Source organism: Barbus barbus (assembly GCF_936440315.1).
Source record: "Barbus barbus genome assembly, chromosome: 37".
Classification (NCBI taxonomy): domain Eukaryota; kingdom Metazoa; phylum Chordata; class Actinopteri; order Cypriniformes; family Cyprinidae; genus Barbus; species Barbus barbus.
In genome coordinates, this window is record NC_136715.1 from 22,399,448 (window position 1) to 22,422,752 (window position 23,305).

The window sequence follows — 23,305 nt, forward strand, 5'->3', positions numbered from 1 at the left end:
CCTCTGTGGATCCTCCAGAATCATCATCTGTTCCCAGTCCTTCTACCTGTTCAAGAACATAAACTTTCTAGAGAGGTTTGATGGATCTTCTGATCTTTGCAGGGGGTTCCTTCTCCAATGCTCTCTGCATATTGGAAGTGCACTGGAGAAGGCAACTACAAGTTTGTAGACAGAAATTGAGTAGAACCGTTCTTGTGGTTTTTGTGGCATGAGCCCAAGACCATCAAGAAGCTTTGATTGTAGTAGATTGTAGATTGGAGTGCGACTTCTGCTCTGGCTTTACAGAGGTTCAAAGAACTCCATCTGGCTGAAGGAAGCTCAATAGTTCCTCATCCTCACTAACCAATGAAACCTTGAGTACATCAGGACAGCCAAGGAGTTGAATGCACAGCAAGTCAGGTGTTCCCTGTTGCTTTCCAGAATTAAGTTTCCTCTCTCTTAGGATCAAAATCATCAAAGAATCATCACAATCCATTAGGAGGAGACATTCCCAACTACAGCGGTACTGTGATATAACCCTGCTGTATTGTATGAGCTGGTTGGATCCTACTCTTAATTTGTTTCCACTCATTTGACATAATGAATATGCACATTGTAACATAATTAACCATGACAACACAAACACATGAATATATGATTATGTTTTGTGACTGAAATATATGAGTGACATAAACCCCACAAATGGACCAATGAGCCAAGCAGACCATACACTCTTAAAAATAAAGGTGCTTCACGTTGCCATAGAATAACTTTTGTTTTTGTCTAAATGGTTCCATAAAGAACCTTTGACATCTGAAAAACCTTTCTGTTTTACAAAATGTTCTTTGTGGCGAAAGAAGGTTCTTCAGATTATAAGGTAAGAATGAGGTGGTTCTTTAAAGAACCGTTGACTGAATGGTTCTTTGTGGAACCAAAAATGGCTCTTCTATGGCATCGCTGTGAAGAACATTTTCAGCACCTTTATTTTTAAGAGTGCATGTATTTCTCATGAGTTTGTGTCGAGTTGTTTATGGGCCAGTAGAGGAGGCTCTAACCCTTTCGAAAAGAGAACACTGCTCTTAATGGATCCAAGAAATTCTCGAGTACTGTAAGGCAAGGCAAGTTTATTTAAATAGCACATTTCATACACAATGATTCAAATTCAAAGTGCTTCACATAAAAGGAATTTAAAATAATCATAAAAATAATCATAGCAATAAAAGCAAGGATATAAGATTTTAAAATGAATTAAAACAGTTAAGAATAAAAGATGGTGATACATAAAATACAATTTGGATGTAGCACAGTGCTCATGCAGTAAATGCACAGCTAAACAGATGTGTTTTGAGTCTAGATTTAAATGGGGCTAATGTTTTAGCACATCTGATCCCTTCTGGAAGCTGGTTCTAGCTGTGGGTGGCATTGTAGCTAAAAGCAGACTCTCCTTGTTTTGAGTGAACGCTTGATATTTCTAACTGACTTGATCATGATGATCTAAAGGGTCTGTTAAATTTATATTCAGTGAGCATATCTGGAATGTATGAGGTCCTAGGCCATTGAGTGATTTATAAATGAGTAATAATACTTTAAAATCAATCCTAAATGTAAATGGAAGCCAGTGTAAAGACCTGAGGTGTGATATGCTCAAATGTTCTGGTTCTAGTTAGAATCCTGACAGCAGCGTTCTGTATATTTTTGCAGATAGAAAAGATAATTCTTTGGTGCTTAAGCTTCTGCTTTAAGTAAAGTTACGTCTAAATATGTGATCCCAAGATGATATTCCTTTTTTCCCCCTCATACACAAACTGTAACATCATTCCCAGCTCTGTTATGCTGTTTTGATTCCATAACATGCACATTTTGTTTTATATAAACACATACGCCAGGCTTTCTTTTTCTCTTTTCCTTTCTGCTTCTTTTTTTTCCCCTTTACTTTTAAATGATTCATATGCGTTTTCTCCCTGTATGGGTCAACTTGAAGTTAGCTCAGATGTTCAGCGTGTATTTAAACATTAAAAAGACAGGCTTCATCTTTTGAAAATCCCAAAAAGTGTCTCTGACTGGGCGTCTTGCCAAACACATACAGAATTCATTATGAAAGATGACACCTGATTGGACAAATCACAGTCTCCACACCATCCATATGTCCCTACGCTTCAGAGATCAAAGCAGAGCTTTTTTCTGCTATACGCCGCCAACACTCGTTCATTAATAAAATGCCTGTTCTGTAAAATACGCCTCTCTTGGACCTGCATTTACTGTATGCTCGCAGTACTTATGAAACTATAGTTTGCCGTTTTTGCAACCCTGTTACCTATATTTGTTAGCTGTCGAAATACAGTCTACACCCTGATTTCTGTGATTTCATAATTCTGTAGCTAGATTTTTTATTATTATCATTATTATTATTTTGAAAGAAAATAAAGAAAATTCATTCTTAATGAGAAAATAATAATAATAATAAAAATAATAATAATAATAAAAATATGACAAAATGGGAAACAGGTTGCAGATTTATTCTATTTTTATTCTAAATTTATTCTAAATTAAGCAGGTGAAAGTTTGGATATAATGTTGGTTTGTAATTATTGATCTGATCTCATATTTCATATGAATTCAAATAAAACTTATTAATGTTCTCTTACAATTACTTTGGCCACAGGGTTGAATTTTTGGGAAACCCCGATTTGTGTAAAAAATAGAGAAAAATAAAAAAAATTATATATAAAAATGTATATTATTGGGTGTCAAAATAATAATGTAATAAAGTAAATATATGTTTTATTACACATCATTTATTTTTAATTCAATATTTTATCTGCCCCAATTTGTGTAAAAAAAATTTAAAAATAAAATGCGATCTAAAAAAAAAAAGAAAGATTAACAATTTCTATTACATATTGGGTGTCAAAATAATAACGCAACAAACTAAATATATGTTTTATAACACATTATTTATTTAAATATTTTATCTAACATTTCTAGCAGTTTTCACAGGAGAAAATAAAATATCATGCCACTAATGCTTAAAGTCACAGGGCACCAGCTTGTACCAAATTTGTGGAAAATGCCATAGGCATTTATGGCTCATATACACAATATCTTCTCAGTAGCTTTCACTTGAGATATAACACACAGCTCCGGATGTTTCATGGCCTTCAAAAATCATCACGCATTTCAAGCAGACATTCTGGGATCTTCATTTCTGTGATTTCCCATTCCCGTTCTGAATTCATTTCCTCCGTATTCTCCCCTCAACCTCATGTGTGTGTTTGTGTTCATGCCTGACTCACAGAATACGTGCACGGCATGTTTAATACTGTAAGTATTGTGTGTTATGTGCAGAGATTGGTAAATAAATTGTCTTTGTATGTAGTAAAGGTGACACATTATAAACTGTGCTGTATGGATAAAACACTGAATTAGAGGTTGTTGTCTGCTGTAAAAAAAAATATTGGATGTTGATTACCTGTATTGCTACATTACAGAGTTTTCTCTGAGAGATTTTTTTACGTTTTAGAGATTGCACTCAGGAATAGCCATTAATAGACAATTGCAATTAAGAGTCAGAACCAGATATTGTTGACACTGTGCTATGACTTATTAAATTAATAAAATTTCCTAACATTTTCCTTTATTATTATTATAAATGTAAATCAAATATAGAAACAAAAATATACATAAATATTCACATACATGTAACTAATAAATATACATATGTTTATTTAAATAAATAAATACAATCGTTTAATATTATGAGGTTAAAAAGCATTGGTCATTATATATTCTGTTTCATTGACAGGTCTTGTCTTACTGGATCTTCATCAAGGACGTTTAGTACAGATGTATCCCTCAGGCCACAGAGAATATTGATGACATTCAAACTGGGAGAATCCATTAAAGTCACATCCATTTACTATTTAGACACAACTCACATTAACACCTGCTTTTGGGAGCGTGGGAACACCTTCCTGTTAATTACAGCTTTGTTTGTGAAAATGTAATTTGCCGACTTTCCTCAACTGTTCTTTTACCGGTGTTTGTTGGATCCTCTCATCCTGCATCAGCAATATAAAACCATTATGTGAGAAACAGGAGAAACAGGCTGTTCTGTTAAATTCACACTCAGTAAAGTTTCCCTCACTCAAAACATTTTACACAACATAACGAAATGGATAGCACTTTTAAAAAATGTGTTTAACATGATTTACAAATATGTTTAAGTTTGTTGTCTCACTCTTTAAAGGAGATGCAGCATATTAAATCACATCTGCATTTTGTGCAACTCATTAAATTAATTCACACTGGGAAGTTAATGAGGGGAACACGGCATATTTATTATACATTGCATAGCACTACATATGTTGCGCTTGATATGCTATTTATTTATTTATTTTAGTAAAAACAACTTTTGTGCAAGTTATAAACAAATAATCAGAGAACTTTCTCTGAATTAACCTTGTATGGTAACACTTTAGTATAGGGACTAATTCTTACTCTTAACTAGTTGCGTATTAGCATGGCTATTATTAACATATTGGCTGTGTATTAGTACTTATAAAACACATATTCTGCATGACCATATTCTACATCCCTAATCTTACCCAATACTTAAACTTAACAACTGTCCTATTAACTCTTAATAAACAGCAAATTAGGAGTTTATTGAGACAAAAGTCATAATTAATGGTTTATTAATAGCGAGAATTGGACTTTAAAATAAAGTGTGACCCCTTGGTAAATATTTAGTTAATATTATACCTCCTGGGGTTGATGTTCAATTTTTTTTTTTTAAGTTAAACACTAACTAAATAGCTAAACAAACAAACAAACAAACACCTGTAAAAAATTACCGTGATTTTAACTGTAAAAAACTGTGGAAATGCTACAGTAAAAACCTGTTAAATGGTTAACGGTAAGTTCCCCTAATATATACGGTGAAAAACTGTAATAGACATTTCAGACAATTTTACAGTGAAATACCGTTTTTGGAAGTGAAAAATAATGTAAATTGACGATCCCAGAATTCCCTGTGTTGCATTTCAAATTTGGTTTGAATTTGATGTTTTTTTTCTTTGAAATAACTGTTTCTTCTTAGTTTTTTTTTCTTATCAGTTATGTTTATTAGGGCTGTATATGTAACGAGGAGGCAGTGTCTTTAAGATCCATGTGCAGCTTTATTATCACACAAGAATGGTCATACAAGCATAAGTCGATCACAGGCGTCAGGTACCACGTAGGCAGGGCAGAATGATAAACAGAGTTCGGGCTAGAGGTCTGGGCAGGCGGCAGACAGATAACAAAACAGATCAGCAAGGCAGGCAGAGTCAGATTAGGCAGGCAGAGTTCTTTCATAAATGGGTAAACAGTCCAGGTTGGCAACAGGAAATCAAACACGGCATAATCGCTCAGAAATGTCTGCATGGCAAGAACAAGACTTCGCAATGAGAGCAAGGGTGGAGCAGATGAAATAGACCAGTCAATGGTGAACACCTGTGCAGGTAATCAGTCTCAGGTACGGGGTGTGATGGGAAATGAAGTCCGAATGACAGAGTTAATACTCAGGTGAGGGTTACCTCTGGTGGTGATCGGAGGGAGCCACAGAGGCTGAGTTTGTGACAGTATACATCTAATGTTGTTAAATTAATGTTTATTGCATATTTCAGTTAAATGAGTCTCACCATGATGGTGTTTAGTGCTTGTGTGAATGACACTGTGCACCTTCTATACATGTTATTATTTAAAAGCTGTTTGTGATGGGCTTTGGTTCATCGTGTGACTTTCTCATCACCACCTGCATTTGGTGGTTATCAGTGCATTTCAAAGGTACAAAACAGATTTCAGTACTTCAATAGGTTGGTATATTACATTGACTATAAATTTAAGTTAAAACCGTAAAACCTAAGATTTTGCTACCGTATTCTTTTACTGTAGAATTCTGGCAACCACAGCTGCCGTTTTTTTACCGTATATTTTACAGATTTATTTTTTTACAGTGTATATGAGCTATTCAGGCTCATTTTTTGTCCCCTTCAGTTGATTGTCTGCATGAGTATGAATGGACAATAGATAGATAGATAGATAGATAGATAGATAGATAGATAGATAGATAGATAGATAGATAGATAGATAGATAGATAGATAGATAGATAGATAGAAAAACAAGAATGAACCCAAAATTGCTTTTGATTGTCAGTTATTTGATGAAAGTGATAGCGATCAGTTATCTGCACACATCTACAAAACTAAAAGGAAGGAACGAGTAACAAAGCCTCTTTTTCCGGCCGCCGCTTTTGGCTTTCTGTGCACGAATACTCAGAGGACTCACTCAAATGACTGAAGGGCTATGTAGCAGCCACTTGCGGTGAGCTTTATTTATTTAATTATTAATTTGAAGCCTCACCACCAACACTTTGGATGGACCCTAATTGATGTGAATTGACGCTGCTTGCCATAGATAATGGCTTCTTGGGTGACTCTCTCTACCCACAGTTCATTCAGTGTCGCCACACAGCAACTTAACTGCCCTTAAAATGTCGGCTCGCAACATGGGAGCTGTTGGGCAGACGGGATTATCAGTCTTTGTTATCGTGGAGTGTCTATTATGCACAGGCCTTCTATTCACAATGGACCTTAAAGAGTGTGTCAGTGCAAGCCACATAGCAAACTAGCCCACTGACAAACACACTAACATAACCAGCTCTTGGCCACAATGCACAGCACCCCAGTGCAGGTAAGAAAGCGGATATTCCTTAGATATATATATTTTGTGGACATATTATTTTGGTACACGATTCCAAAAAGTAGTAAATTCTTTTGGGTTGTTAGAGGTTACTGATTTGTTGCTTTAGTGTTGGGGAATGATTAACTAAAATAAACAGCACTACTAACTTCATTGTGCAGTTGCATGACCCTATCTGAGATATTTTCCAAAACCCTGTTACTTTTCCAGTAACAAGTGGCTTTTTCCAACAAACAGCAGTGTAGCGTGTCGAAAGGGTGCATCAGTGTATTGTATGTCACATTAAATTGCACGCACAGCTTTACAGTTTAAAGCTTTCCATCTGACGCAGACAGGCTGTCCTAAATATCTCTCTTAGGTAGCACTGGGAAGTTCATTTTAATGAATGTGATCTAGTTCACAAATGATTGAGTACTGTTCTTTCGTAATCTTTTGTATAGCAAAACAGGGAAACGCTTTATTTTAAAGACTAATGCTAACTATTAACTAGCATGCATATTATTAAAATACTGGATTTTTATTAGTATTTATAAAGCACATATTAATGTCTTATTCTGCATGACCAGATCCCTTAACCCTACGCCATACCTAAACTTAACTATAACCTTTCTAATTTTTAATAAGCAGCAAATTATGAGTTTACTGAGGCAGACATTACATTTAATAGTTAGTTGTAATAGTAAGTTTTTTTTGGACACACTTTATCTTAAGGTCCAATCCTCACTATTAATTAACTATTAACTATGAGTTTTGCTTAGATAAACTCCTAATTTGCTGCTTATTAATAGTTAGTAAGGTAGATGTTAAATTATGGGGTGGATTAAGGTATCTAAAATATGGTCATACATAATAAGGCATTCATATAAGTATTAATAAACAGCCAATATACTAGTAACATGCACGTTAGTTAATAGTGAAAACTGGCCCCTTGAAGTCTTACCATTTTTTCATTAGTTGTAATGTATCTGTTCAAGTTTAATTTTTAACGATAATCACCCTAATTAAGATACTCATTGTTTTTGTGCCAAACTGCCATGCTTGTAAAACTCAATTATATATTTACACTTAAAAAATACAATGCACCATTAAAAAGTCACAAGTTTCAATCTAGCATTGCCAGAAGTGCTGAATTAGCACTTTTGCTACCGTTATGAAGGTACTTCCTGTCACAGCTTGGTTTTAAAACAAGAACTAGCAGCGAATTGTGGGTTAAGATATTATGAAACTCTGAACGCCGTGACACTTTTGACACGGAACAATATGGCGGCCTCTGCCGTCTCCGGGCAACCTTTGCTCATAAGGAGTAGCAGCGTTAGCATGTCAAGCATGTAGTTTCTGATCAGCCTCAGTGCTGGTGCGAGAAAAATGATTTGGTGTCCCTGCGGTTCCTTGAGGAGAACTGAATTTTCTGGCGAAAGGCGAACCTGCTGCGTGTCTAATTTATTCATTATTCTTTCCCCTCTCTCTCCTTCCTCTGCGTTTTCCTTCTTTTCTCTTCCTTTTAGCCACCACTGAGTTAATGCTTATTACAACAAATTATGTGTGAAACTTCTAAATTCTGTGTTAGGAGTGCAGGGGATAATCCACTTTGCGACCGATTGAAGAGATCCAGCCTCATGGGGTGCGGACATGCTCACTTCAGACGTACTCTTCTGAAATCCCACATATTGCCTGAATATTGCATATTATTTCAAATTCCTAAATCAAATATTCACTGACCCGGTCCTGCTGCTCCAATTTAAACAATACAAAAATCTTTAATCAAGACTGACTGCATGATTATTCCACTGGATGTTTGTCAATGCATGATTCAATAGTTGTTGAGTGCACAGAGGGAGGGCAATTGTCTTCAACAACAGGAGAATATAATCCAGTTTAAAGAGATTATGGACACTGTGTGGGGATTTGTCCAGAAGTTTAATTGTTACAAGTTTGTTATTACTTCTACAGATATTTTAGAAGTAGTATGTATTTTTTGAAAGCATTCCCCTAAAGATGCCCCGTACTTCATGTTGTACCATCTAAATTAACTTATTCAAGACAAAAATCATATTTAATATGATAATGAGTCAACCAGACTGCATTGGGTTACTCTAATAAAATAATATTTTTTTTAAAGATCAAGGTAGATCAATAATTCCTATTCTGTTTACTTTTATTGTGTATCCTAACATACATGTCTTAAATATTCAAGTCTTTTAAACGTGAAAGTCATAGGAGTTTTTTAGGGTATCTTAACTAGTTGTTTATTAGCATGCATATTACTAGAATATTCACCATTTATTAGTAGTAATTAAGTACATATTAATGCCTAATTCTACATCCTACCCAATACCTAAACTTAACAACTACCTTACTAACTATTATTAAGCAGCAAATTAGAAATGTATTGAGGGAAAAGTCATAGTTAATAGTTCCCTATTCTAAAGTGTTACCGGAGTTTTTATCACAACACCAAAATTCAGTGGATTTTAATAATTTCAGTATTTTGCTTTGAGTTAGATGTTGATATTTTCACCATGTCCTTGTTTTAGGGATTAAGAAATATTGCATCTATTTCTATCAAAATAATTTTAACAAATATTTATTTTTTGAATATCCAATATTTAACCATCTAAACTTGTTGTAATCATTTTATTATATTTATTTATTTTTTTATCAATATCCTTCCTGCAACAACTTCTTTTTTTCAATATCTCTTTAAATTGACAAAAGCAGTATCTATAATGGCATCATCCAATTTAATTTATCATTATTATTTATTTTTATTTTTTGCTCTTTTGTTGTTTTAACTGGTGTGTATCACTTTATTTTTTTATTATGTATTTATAGAAAACAATGTACTCAATAAATCAATATATTAAATATATAAAGATGCTGAAAAATGGCAAAACTTAATATACACATGACACTCTCTGTCAATACCTCTTTACTTAGTAGCTCTTTACTTCCACTATGTTGTTTATTTTATTTATTTTGCATTATAGTACTGCACTGACATGTATTAGTCAGACATGTATTTTTGTTTTATTTAATTTTTATGCACTCCAACTTCAATTTGAATTTTGGTTCATTCAGGACTGTGTGCATGTACTGTATATAGACATGTATCTATATGTGTGTCATCCTGTAAGTGTATCTTAATATCCTGGCTGTCTTTGGTTCATGCTTTTCCTGCTTTATCGTCTTGAAGGCATTTGAGCTATTACTCTACCTATTTCTCCAGATTGTGAACACGCGGCCCTGTTAGAGGACTGAATGTGATTTATCTCTGTTTGCTCGGATTCCTTTTAAATTGCTTAATGGTTTGAAACTCCTCTCTGACAGCAGGCCATTAGAGACTGCTTGTATGGAGATAATTTGTGGTGAGGCAGGACAGTGGCCATAATGGATGTCTTGTGTCTTATGTAATTGTAACCTGAGAGGTATTGAATGCACTCTCTCATGAATACTTTGCGGTCATCAATGTGAAAACAAAGACGAGCCTGGCTGCCAGCGGTGCGCCGACCATTTTACCGTTGCTCTGGTGTCTATATTTATTAAACGAGGAAGAGAAGAGTGAGAGAAAAAAATGCACTTAATTCATTATTTTTGAATAAATGATCACAGAACGGTCAGTTACAGTCTAGAGTTAAATTTTCATTCTCGGTCTCTTTTGGATATATATATTTTTTTACACTCATATTTCAGTTTTTCTTTTGCTAGTCTCACAAATATTGGGGCTGATGAAGTGAAATCCAGTTTGGACTGTTCATAGCTCTCAGAAAGCTGCAAATGCTTTATATTTTCTATTGAAAACAGCAGAAAAATACAATGAAATACAATGTTCTTCCAGTGGGTTTTGTATGTTGTAGGAGATTTTATCAGGGCGGATGATTTGAGTGGGATCAGACGAACCCTCGGACCAGCTGCTGCTGTTGGTTCAGGGCTGGCGTTCTGGGACGGAGAGATTTACTGTGAGGATCTTTCCAACACATGAAACTCTGCTGACTCACGCACTCTACTGCCTTGGGAAGAAGTTTAGCTCTGACTTCTGCTCAATTTAGTTTAGAGGGGTCAAATGTTCGTACATTGGTAACTTCTGTTTCATTCATTAAAACTTTGCAAGCGATAATAGGAAAGAAAATCACATTCGTTATTTCAAAAAGACAAATACACACAAATAAATGCAAACAGGCCACTGTTTCATTATAACAAATGCAACTGGCACAAATGGGTTAGTCGCTAGCTCATTACGAAAGTCTATTTTGTTCAACAGCCCCAAGAGTGCTGAACAACTTGTAAAAATAATTACAATTGGTAACACTTTATTTTAAGATGTCCTTTTTACACGTTACATGTACTTACTGTTGTACATAACAATAAACTATGCATAATTACATGCAAGTAACCCTAAGCCAAACTAGGTCACACTTTATATTAGGTGGCCTTAACTACCATGTACTTACATCAAAAAATAAGTACAATGTACTTTATTGTAAAACACTTTTGCTGCTATTGAGGTGGGATACGGGTAAGGTTAGGGACAGGTTTGGTGGTACATTTACATTTACATTTATTCATTTAGCTGACGCTTTTATCCAAAGCGACTTACAATTGCTATATATGTCAGAGGTCGCACGCCTCTGGAACAACTAGGGGTTAAGTGTCTTGCTCAGGGACACATTGGTGTCTCACAGTGGATTAGGACCCGGGTCTCTCACACCAAAGGCATGTGTCTTATCCACTGCGCCACCACCACCACAACCTCAGTGTTTTTAAGGTGTAATGGTACGGGTAGGTTTAAGGGTGGGTCAAGGTGTAAGGGATGGGTCAACAGTGTAATTATAAATGTAATTGCAGAAATTAATTACAGATGTAATTACATATAGGTATTTTAATGTAAAACATGTATGTACACAATAAGTGCATTGTATCAAATGATTAATTTAAATGTAAGCACTTAGTAGTTAAGGCCACCTAATATAAAGTGAGACCACAATATCTAAATCACTTGATATCAGTAAGATGTCTTGCATTCCTTATTTTGCCATTATATCAAACTCAGGTTGACTCGCTGATGTGTTTCAAAAATTTCCAACATGGCCTTGCAATCATATGTGCTGACTGCAGAGTCACACACAGATGGAAAGCCAAATTATTGAAACATAAAAACACTGAGGTTATGTGGATGACATCTTATACTGTACATTTGCCAAATGTGCACCGCCATTTGCTCATCATTTCCTGCACAGTTTCTCACTGTGCTGTCAAAGTTATAATACAAGAAATATCCAAATGTAAAAGTTTAAGAATCTGATAAAAACCCATGGGTTTAAAAAAATCCACATTGACTGACTAGTATTAATGTTGCTAAGGACGACATCGGTCACTTTCCTTACAAAAAAGTGGCAAAAAGACAAAATAATAAAAATAATTATTATTGCCTTTATTTAACCAGGAGAGAAACTCACTGAGATTAAAAATCTATTTTCCAGGGGTGTCCTGGCCAAGATATACCAATACACGTACAACAAAAAACAGTACATCACAACAATAAAATATTACAGCATTAGAAGCATTTGCAAATCATTAAATAATTTTCTATTGCACGCAAAAGCATTTTGAATTTACTAAGAGACACCAGCTGATTTAGCCGCAGTTTCATTTGAAGAGAGTTCCAGTCTGACGATGCAGCATATTCAAATGCAGTTTTACCTAAATTAGTTTGTGCTAAAGGTACAAGAAGATTATAAAAAGACTGGGAACGCAATGAATAGTTAACAACTACTTTTTGGTGAATCAAACAACAGAGATAGGATGGCAAAAAAAACCGGGATAGCTTTGTAAATCAATAAATACCAATGCATTTGCCTTCGAACAGCAAGTGAAGACCAGGCAACTCTATTATATAGTATACAATGATGTGTAGAAAAATTTACAATCTGTAATAAATCTTAAAGCACCATGATACACAGCTTCCAAAGAGGCAAGAAGATAAGAAGAGGCATGCTGATACACCACATCCCCATCAAGAATCGATAAAAAAGTTCCAGACACAAGCTTCTTCCTTGCATTAAATGAAAAGCAAGACTTATTTCTGAAATAAAATCCTAGCCTCTTCTTCAACTTTACTCGCAAATAATTAATATCTGAATCAAAACATAGTGTGTTATCAATTATATGATGCCCAGGTACTTATACTCTGACACTAATGCGATCAATTTCCCTTGCAGAGTTCGGAGAACAGACTGTAGATGGTTCGCACTCTGAAAAACTAGACAAGTTTGTCTAGTTTTTCAGAGTGCGAACCATCTACAGTCTCTTCTATACTTTATTGGTTTCCACGCACCTGGACTTACCATTAGCCTTCATCTGAGCGCAACAGTATTTCCTTGTCTTCAGAGTTCGGAGAACAACAGAACCATCAAAATAATTTCTAGAGATTGATAACCACATAAATGTTGTTTTCTCAACATTTAAGACCAACTTCAAAGTAAAAAAAATACAAATTTGGACGAACCCAGCGATTGGGTTGTTTAGACAATAGACTGTAAAAAAAGATGGACGATGCATCTCCACTTCCTTCCACTATAGAAAAGTGACGCCAAAGCATATATCAGTATGGCCGCTGCCATCGTGAGTAAATGACGTCATTTGGAGCCCGAGTCTGCGCAGTAGAGATTCGTTTGGAGCCCGGGTCTGCGCAGTAGAGATTCGTTTGGAACCCGAGTCTGCGCAGTAGAGATTGGTTTGGAGCCCGAGTCTGCACAGTAGAGATTCGTTTGGAGCCCGGGTCTGCGCAGTAGAGATTCGTTTGGAACCCGAGTCTGCGCAGTAGAGATTGGTTTGGAGCCCGAGTCTGCACAGTAGAGATTCGTTTGGAGCCCGGGTCTGCGCAGTAGAGATTGGTTTGGAGCCCGAGTCTGCGCAGTAGAGATTCATTTGGAGCCAGAGTCTGAGCAGTAGAGATTCATTTGGAACCCGAGTCTGCGCAGTAGAGATTCGTTTGGAGCCCGAGTCTGCGCAGTAGAGATTCATTTGGAGCCAGAGTCTGAGCAGTAGAGATTCATTTGGAACCCGAGTCTGCGCAGTAGAGATTCGTTTGGAGCCCGAGCCTGCGCAGTAGAGATTGGTTTGGAGCCCGAGCCTGCGCAGTAGAGATTGGTTTGGAGCCCGAGTCTGCGCAGTAGAGATTCATTTGGAGCCAGAGTCTGAGCAGTAGAGATTCGTTTGGAGCCCGAGCCTGCGCAGTAGAAATTGGTTTGGAGCCCGAGCCTGCGCAGTAGAGATTGGTTTGGAGCCCGAGTCTGCGCAGTAGAGATTCGTTTGGAGCCCGAGCCTGCGCAGTAGAGATTCGTTTGGAGCCCGAGCCTGCGCAGTAGAGATTCGTTTGGAGCCCGAGCCTGCGCAGTAGAGATTCGTTTGGAGCCCGAGCCTGCGCAGTAGAGATTGGTTTGGAGCCCGAGTCTGCGCAGTAGAGATTCGTTTGGAGCCCGAGTCTGCGCAGTAGAGATTCGTTTGGAGCCCGAGTCTGCGCAGTAGTGTCATGAGGTGGAGCCGCGGAATAAAACTCCTGCCCAAACTTCCGCAGACCCAATCAACCATAACGACACGCCCCATTTTTATAGCATCAAATTACTAGCTAAAATCAAACTTATCACAAAAACAAACAATTCATATCAGCGTGATAACAACTAACTTAAATGACTAAAACCATTTTTTGAAAAATTGGATTGGAAGTGTAATTAATTATTATTTTTTGACTCAAGACCCATTCGTTTACATGGAGAGGGCAATCAAAGAGCCCGCAGCTTCACTTTTTAGGATGTGTGAGGCACACCATTTAGACGCAGCGGTTGGGTTACTGCCCAGAAGGTTACATTTAACCCAACAACCCAGCATGTTTTCTGTCCAATATTTACCCAGCACTGGGTTGTATTTAACCCATCATTGTTTTTAGAGTGTAGGATTTAAAAAATAATTCAAAATATAAATTAATAATAATAAATAATAATAAATTAATTATATATATATATAAAATACATTGTTATACACTCTTAAAAATAAAGGTGCTTCAAAAGGTTCTTTAAGAGATGCAATAGAAGAACCATTTTTGGTTCCACAAAGAACCATTCAGTCAAAGGTTCTTTAAAGAACCGTCTCTTCCTTACCTTTTTAAAATCTGAAGAACCTTCTTTCACCACAAAGAACATTTTGTGAAACAGAAAGGTTCTTCGGACGTTAAAGGTTCTTTATGGACCCATTTCGACAAAAAGGTTCTTCTATAGCATCGTGAAGCACCTTTATTTTTAAGAGTGTATATAATGCTATATATATAATACTGATATAGTTGTAAATTAAAAATGAAATTTCATGCTCACTAATGAAATGAGCAAAAGTGTGACATGGCATGTTAACGTCTTTGTATGACAGGTCAGATTTCCTTGCTTTCGCTGAACCACAATCAATTAATTTAGTCAAAGGTTCTGAGCAATGCGTCTGATTAGAATCCAAATGATGATGATGATGATGAAATATGTAAATAAAGTGAAAGTGTTTTTTGATCATTGCCATCCATCTTTAATGATTCAGAGAAACCGTGAAGATTAATCGCAACCTCGCTGCAGCCAAATCATTTCCAGGGGTTAATGTAGCATGCGCGAAGCAGGTCTACCACTCTGAAGAGTGTCGTTCACTGAAGCAGGTACACTCCTTTCTTCGTATGCTAATGTGTTAGTAGGCTTTATTTAAATCAGTCGCTGCAGCGTGATTAATTGAAGCACAGCTGTCATTTTGAATGGCAACTTGAGGAAACCAGAGCGCCACATGTAGGACATGCCTGATACGTGATCCACCAGGCTGATATGTAGCATTCAGAGCTTTTTCTTGGCATGTGGTCGGGTGAGTTATGGAGCACTATTCTCTCTGTTATACTCTGGTGATGTGAGACGCCTGTTGAAAGCTTGGGTCTCCTTTAGATTTATTCCTTGGGGTTAAAGTATCTTAATTCATTCTTATGATGACAGATTTCAGTTCGAGCCTCTGTGCTCAGGTGAAAGAGTTGTTTAGCGCAGTGTTCATGTTTATAGAGACTCACAGGTGGGATGCATATTCATCTGGCATTCTAAGGCGATCAAAACTAGGCTAATGAGGTGACCCAGATACAGCACATTATCCATGCATATGAATCAGACCATCATTAGCCAATTCAGTTATGTCAGGAGAATTTCATCAGCTGGATGTGCGCAGTTGCTCTCACTTCTCACACTGGTCCCTTTAATTAAGGCATAATAGTAAAATGCTTGTAAAAAGTATGTGCGTGAGTCCATGCAGACCAAAGAGGAACAATCGTTGGTGCTGTTTTTACTGTTTTTTTTTTTTTGTCCGTTCTTTTGCCTCTGCCTTGCAGATTTTTGTGAAACATAAACACAAAGAAATTCTGAACTTCAAAACTTGCAGTGTATGAGTTTATGATGTCTGTGCAGGTGTTGTTGCAGTTAGTAACTTGACTAGAAAAGTTTCAGAGGGAAAACAAGCCAGGTGTCCAAACTACTGCAAAACTAAAGAAGAATCTGTTTATACTGCAATATACTTTTAATACATGATCTAATTTGTGGCGGCAGAAGCAGCGGATTTTCTTCCCATTTCAAAAGAACAACAAAATGCAGGAAATATGATATTTGTTTAGGTGCTTAATTACAATTAATCAATACTTACAACTAACAAAATATCAATAGCCTAGTTTGAACGATTCCAGCTATGCTGTACTCTGTAATGTTTAAAAACCAACATGCTTTCAGGAGGTATTTTTCTTCTATATTTCCAGTTTACGGTATAAACCCTTTATTTTCACAATGGTAAAAAATTAAGAAGGAATACAATTTGTCGTTGTTCAGTAAGCGTTCCAATTTTTATACTGTATCCTTAAAAAAAAAAAAAAAAGAATTTGAATAAAAACAGACATTGATATGATCGTTTTAGAATGAGATGTCAATGAATATGACAAAACATCACAGAGATATATTATTTACACTTTTTGTGCACTTATTTGACCACCAAAATAATGTTAAATAATTTGTTTTCAGATGTTATTCCTTTTTTTAAATTTAAAGTTAATTAAATGTATATTGTAAAAGAATAACAGGAAATTAATGGTACTGAAAAGACAGAATATTTTCAAAAATAAAATAAAATAAATAAATAGTAATAATAATAATAATAATAATAAAAAGCTTTTTTCAAATAGATTACACTAAAACTCAGTAATTTTGGGTCCAGTCATGTGAAGTTATGTTCACTTACAGAAAATATAGCTTAAGAAAAAAAAAAAAAAAAAAAATATATATATATATATATATATATATATATATATATATATATATATATATATTTACTGTATAAGCAGAAGTCTTATCTGAAATAGCCTTTTCCTATCTAAACTTGACTTTTAAAGTTATAAGGACACACATAGTGGCCCATAATCGGTTTTAAACATACTGCAGGAGTTGGCCATAATCAGCTCATATCATTCATGTCATAAAGTATCAATGCGTTTCAAGCATACAGTGTAAATGAGCCTCAGGCAAGCTGTTCTATTCAAAGACGGGTTCAACACTGCAGGACCCTTCGGGGGGAAATGAGGTGAACTCCTGAATATGTTTCAAAGAATCTGTAGAAAACTCTAAATCAGTCACCCCAGAGGCTGGATAGATATTAGATAGATAGACAGCATGCATTTAGAGCCTCCAAATCAATTACACGAGTTCAAGAAAACACAGTCAACTTAGAAATTGTGAGTAATAAAGTGCTAATTACCTTTAGCTACATATCATTTTTTTTTATTTGCCACTATTTTAAGAATGTTTTACCACTGGATTACACGTTTTCTCTTAATAAATAAATACACTTCCGTTCCGTTCATTTTTTTTTTTTTAAGTACTTTTATTCAGCAAAGACATAATACATTTTATCGAAGTGTCAGTAAAGAATCTATCATTTTAAAGAAGATTTGGTCAAACATTATTTTAAGGTTTATTAAACATTAACTTCGACTTTTGCCTCAATAAACTGTTGTTAGTTGTTAAGTTTAGGTATAGGCTAGGGTTAGGGATATAGAATATGGTAATATGGTAACTATGTTGCACTATGCCAATATGTTAATAATAAGCATGCTGATAAACAGCTAGTTAATAGTGAGAATCGGTCTCTTTACTAAAGTGTAACCAAAGATTGTTGTATGTTTCTTCTTCAAATAAACCCTGCTCTTTTGAACTATCAAATAATCCTTAAAAAATGTATCACGAATTCCGCAAAAATATTAAGCCGTTTTTAATTGTGATACTAATAAGAATTGTTTCTTGAACAGCAAATCAGCATATTAGAAAGATTTATGAAGGATTATGTGACATTGACTGATGACTGGAAATTCAGCTTTGTATCACAGGAATAAATTACATTTTAAATTATAATGAAAAGAAAACAATTATTTTAAAATCTGACAATATTATTGTTTTTACTGTATTGAAAAAAAAATAATTTAAAAACATCTTACCAACTCCAAACTTTTAAATTACATACATATTTTTATTATTATTTATAATTATTAACTATGCATTTGTACTTAACTGTCTTTAATGATATGTTTGACCAGGCTAGTCTTTTATAGCCTATAGAACAGGATTATACATCAATGTCAAATAGCATCTTCAGGGTGCTACAAAATGAAACTTATAAACAGTACTGTACATGAACAAACATGCAATAAAACATGTCACTGGAACTAGTGATTTTTGAGAATGGTGATGGTGCAGTTTGTAGCCGAGGCTTCCACCCTGATTCCCAGGCTCAGAACAGAGATGTAAGCAGGGGGAATTTCTGCTCGGCACTTTTTCAATGGAGAAAATCAGAAATGTATGTTAATGTATGATAATCTGTGAAAATGACATGCAGATGAGCATTTGAATCGACAATACATGCTACATATGCATATGAAGGCAGATGCCATGGTAGAATGCTCACTTACAAAGAAGAATGATTAGTCTGTCTATTTAACCTTTTTCTTGACATTCTTTACTACCTTTAACCTCTGTCATGTACACGGCGTGATCTAAGTATATTTAGCTGACAAAACAAGATGTCACAAAGACAGTTTCTTATCTAAATGGTTATTGCCTGAGAAATTAAAGGCCATAACTCTAGTGAAATGTCTGCTTTGCTCTAAAGTGCGCGTGCTGTGGTCTCCAGAGTAAAATTCAACACCAGAAGTCAGCAAGATGGTCAGAACACGACCCGCATGTTACCAAAAAAGATTCAGTAAGCCTGCAATAAAACTTGTCAAGTCACGTCAAGAACGTTTAACACAGCAGGAATTTGTCAAGTAAACTCCTCGTAAACCATACCCATCACATTCTCTCTTTTTAAAGGCTTTATTCTTGTTACACTCATCATGGAGTAAACAAATTTGAACATTTACTAACAGTAGAGGGCACTACACCATCATTTACCAGCTTCATTCATGCCACATTCTCTGATCAGAAATGGGTTAGCAGCAGAAGAGTGTGATATTTGTCAAAATGTGCAATAAATTCAATTACGACCTCCTTTACAAAACATCTTAAATATCATAATAACGATGATGAAAAATGCATCCTTAACCGGACACACCGGTTAAATAAAGAATACACACCAGAGAACCAACACAAACCACCGCCACATAATGAGATGTAGAAAATAGATGAGGCTACGCATGATCCGCTTAAACCGCCATTTAACTTTGTTCACAAGGCATTAATCATATGTGAATGCAATGGCACTGATTGGCTTTTTTCAGACCAATTTAAAATGGGAAAATAACTGTATAATCCAATGCCATTAGTTGCTATTCTGCTCGAGTAACACCTTCTAAATGTCAAACTAATACCTGAAGTCATTGATAAGACACCAGACCCCACCAGACGCACAAGATAATGGCACTCTCGGTTATTTAAAGTCCTACAAACACAAGTTGTAGCGAAAGATCCTTGATTATTTATAAACACGTGGACAGAGTTTCATTTCGCCCCGTTCCATCCGTGCCTTGTCTAGAGCAGCAGGCTTGAGCTGCAGGAGGTTAATGTTACAGTCCAGGCCACATATGTTAAAGGAAACTACCTGCCTCTATTCATGTAATCAGATGGGCCTGCACAGCGAGACGCCAACAAAACTCCCTTTAAGTCACAGGATCGCAAGTAAAGCAAATCACTTTAATGTTCCTCAGCAGTTCTTTTCTTAATGATGGATCCTCAACCTCTAGTAATGCTTCATGTGATCGGCCGCTTCCTGTCCTCCCTTCACGGCAGAGGCATACTTTCAGTCAGCAAAACATCAATTTCATCCAGTATGTACTGAAATGTAGAAGATCTAAGTACTGACAGCTTCTAAAACTAAACTTTTGAGATGCATAAGTGTTTGTACGCCTGACGACTGGTCCGAAATTAAATCCCATAGCGGGATTCTGACTTTGAGTCCATAACAATCGCATAATACTGTGTGCCAGGCAAGCGCTAATGATTTTTCTTCATGGTTAAGCTGTACTTTTTTTTTAACAGCACAGAGTAAATTATTTTTGAGGTTGTTGTTGTTGTCAAGGAACATACGGCTCAAGGGACAATGCAAACCCGGTGAATGTAGTTAATCAGAGAATGTACCGTATTTATACTACACAACTGTATATTGGCTACTGTAATAAATCATCAAGAGCTGAGAAGTGTGTTCTTTATCAAACTCAGTTCATATTCTGAAAATATGTCTTTTGAGATGCTGCATTGTTTGACTCTCAATGTCTCGAAACTGAACTGAATACAATGTCAAATATGCTAACCATGTTAAATAAATTTAAGTACAGTAAAGATCCTTAATTAATCTCAGTTAATATAAATAAAATAAAAAACAGCCCATTAATCTCTTGAATTAAATATCTCAAAGCTTCTCCAAGAATTTAATGTTTAGATGCATTGATATTTGAAGCAAATCTATGTGTACTAGAACTTTATTGTATGAAGGAATACCTATAGAATACTAATTAGATCTCATTGGCATCCGTGAGAATCGAACCTGTGACCTTGGCATTGCTAACGCCATGCTTTACCAGTTGAGTTACAGAATCAATAATCTAGCTCGAGGGCCATGGCCCATCTTGATCCTCTAGCATCTCTTTGCTGTTGCGTGCTTTTTGTCATATTAGGTGTTAGCTTTTATAAAAACAGATTTAGTTTCAGAATTTAAATGTTCCACACTTCTGAATGTTTTCTTTAACAGAAGTTTTCTCTGAAGCCATCAGCGAAATGTCATTGCAGTGACAGCGTCTCATTGAAGTTCAGTGTTTCTTTGTCTTGTTCAATCATTTATTATTAATTCAATTATATTTCTTATTCAGATGGTGAGTGGCTCTAATCTGGATATTATTGAGATTCTGAATTATTGAGAATACCATTAGAAATCGCTCACCTTGGGGAAAGAATTTGTCGTCTTTGTGAGTTTTATGTTCATCCATTAAAAGTTCCTCACATCGTTGAAGATTATGAAACCCACTGCAATGAAATCTTAACATGGCTTCAGTTTTTTAAACCTTTCTAGTTTTTTGGCCACCACAGAATTTGTAACCAACTCTTAAAGTCTCGCTGTTGAAGGACAGGGAATGTCACCACACAAAGAGCCAAATTTACTTTAGAATACTGAATGTGACAGGAAAATAAAACTCTCCTGCAGAAGTTACAGCCCAGGTTTGACTGGCAGAGTCCTTAGATGGCCTGTTGCACTGTTGTCTAAGCGTATTTGGAGAATGATATCGGTTCTTTGAGTGCATTCTCGCTGACAGGCTTTCACCCACATCCAAAACCACTTTTGTTCTCATTTTGGTGCCCATGGCTGCTCTAAAGCCCTGGAGAAACATATTCATTTTATACTGTTCAACACTGTGTAGACCTACAGTGTCTACCTTTGTAACTTTAAAAATGGAAGCTATTTAGTTTAAAACATACATTCTTGTTCTTACTGCGTATCATTTACAAATGACCTTTTCATTCTTTTATCAAAATGTCAAGAATTGTTTTGAACCTGCAAAACGTCCCGTTACAAATTGGTCGCAAAACACTTTTTGTGTATTTCACTTTGTATTTTGCACCACTACTGTCACCAAACAGAATTGCAAAAATTATATTTTCAAACATTCCCGAACGTACCCGCCCCAAACTCACGCCATTGGCTGAGCCTGTTGCTATGTCAGGCAGGTCAGGATTCTTAAACAAACAGAGCAATACTTCAACAGTTCCACAGAGCGTTGACACTTTTGGTTAATTAACCTACAAATGACTTGCTTAGAGCTCTCTCTGCATGTTAAGTTGGGATAGAAAAAGTATTTACATCCAAAAAAATGACACACTTTAAAATCTCAATTCAGTCTCACCTGCGCCAGAGGTGATTTAACCTCAGGATGTTTTCTCCTGTACATTAATACATGCTGTTTATGCTTCAGTAATGATTCTTCGGTGGGGAAATGTTTAACGATCTGAAGACCTTAAGAAGGTTTCAGAATCATGATGTTTTAGAGACATTACCAAGACCTTTTAAAATTCTTGGCACTCCTAGATGTTTTTTTGGAGGAAAGAGGTGAGATTTGGGACTCTCATGCTAATTTTCCCGCTCTGCAGATGAAAAGTCCGATTAGCTGGATGAAAATGAAAATATTTCTCATCAACATTAAAAGAAGAGGAAGAATTCTGAGGTTTTGATATGAGGTTATAAAGAATTAGAGCCATGTCTGTCAGGATGATTGATTTCAGTATGTGCAAGAGGTCATCTTTCATTTCCAATACACTGAGATAAAGTTGGGAATATGACAGTCTCAATGGTGTTTAAATCAGGGCTATATCTGTAACTTGTCTATAATGCTGAAACTAATCCCTAGAAGCAACACATTTGTCTCGGATGAAGCCATAAAGCCGGTATGAGAACAGTCCACTGCCTTATTAATGAGGTGTCTATATTGCAAACTCATATTCGTGTTCCTTCTCCCTATCTATTTTTGTTGCAGAAAGACATTTGAATTATTTTTATTACGATTCTTATGAGGTGACTTCCACGAATATCTAACTGAGATCATTTAGATTAACATGTTTCATGGTGTTTATTTGGATCTTCCATTCCACCTCAGTTTCAAAACCGAGCAAAAAATGCAGATGAAGGTTCAGGCTCGCACTAAAAGTACCAAGACCATCCCTACACCCTGTGGTTTACAGTATTTGTTAATATTGGTTCAGCTGGAGACTGCAGGAGCGCGTGGTGCGGAAAGCGCAGCCTAACCCCTTCCGCCCTGCAGCTAGTGCAATCCAGGGTTGCCTGTCACCACGGTGAGTTCCTCTGGGCATGAAGACATGAGCTAATGGAGAAGGAGCGAGCGAACACAGTCTCAGGGGTCCTGTACACACACAGGGTGAAATAGAGGTTATGGAGCTTCTTAAATTTTTAACCGTGCAACCTCTCCAACACTGTAATTAGGCAGATAACCTGTTAGGCGTGTGGGGTTCTAACACTGATGCTTTAAACCTGATCGAAGCTCCAGGCAAA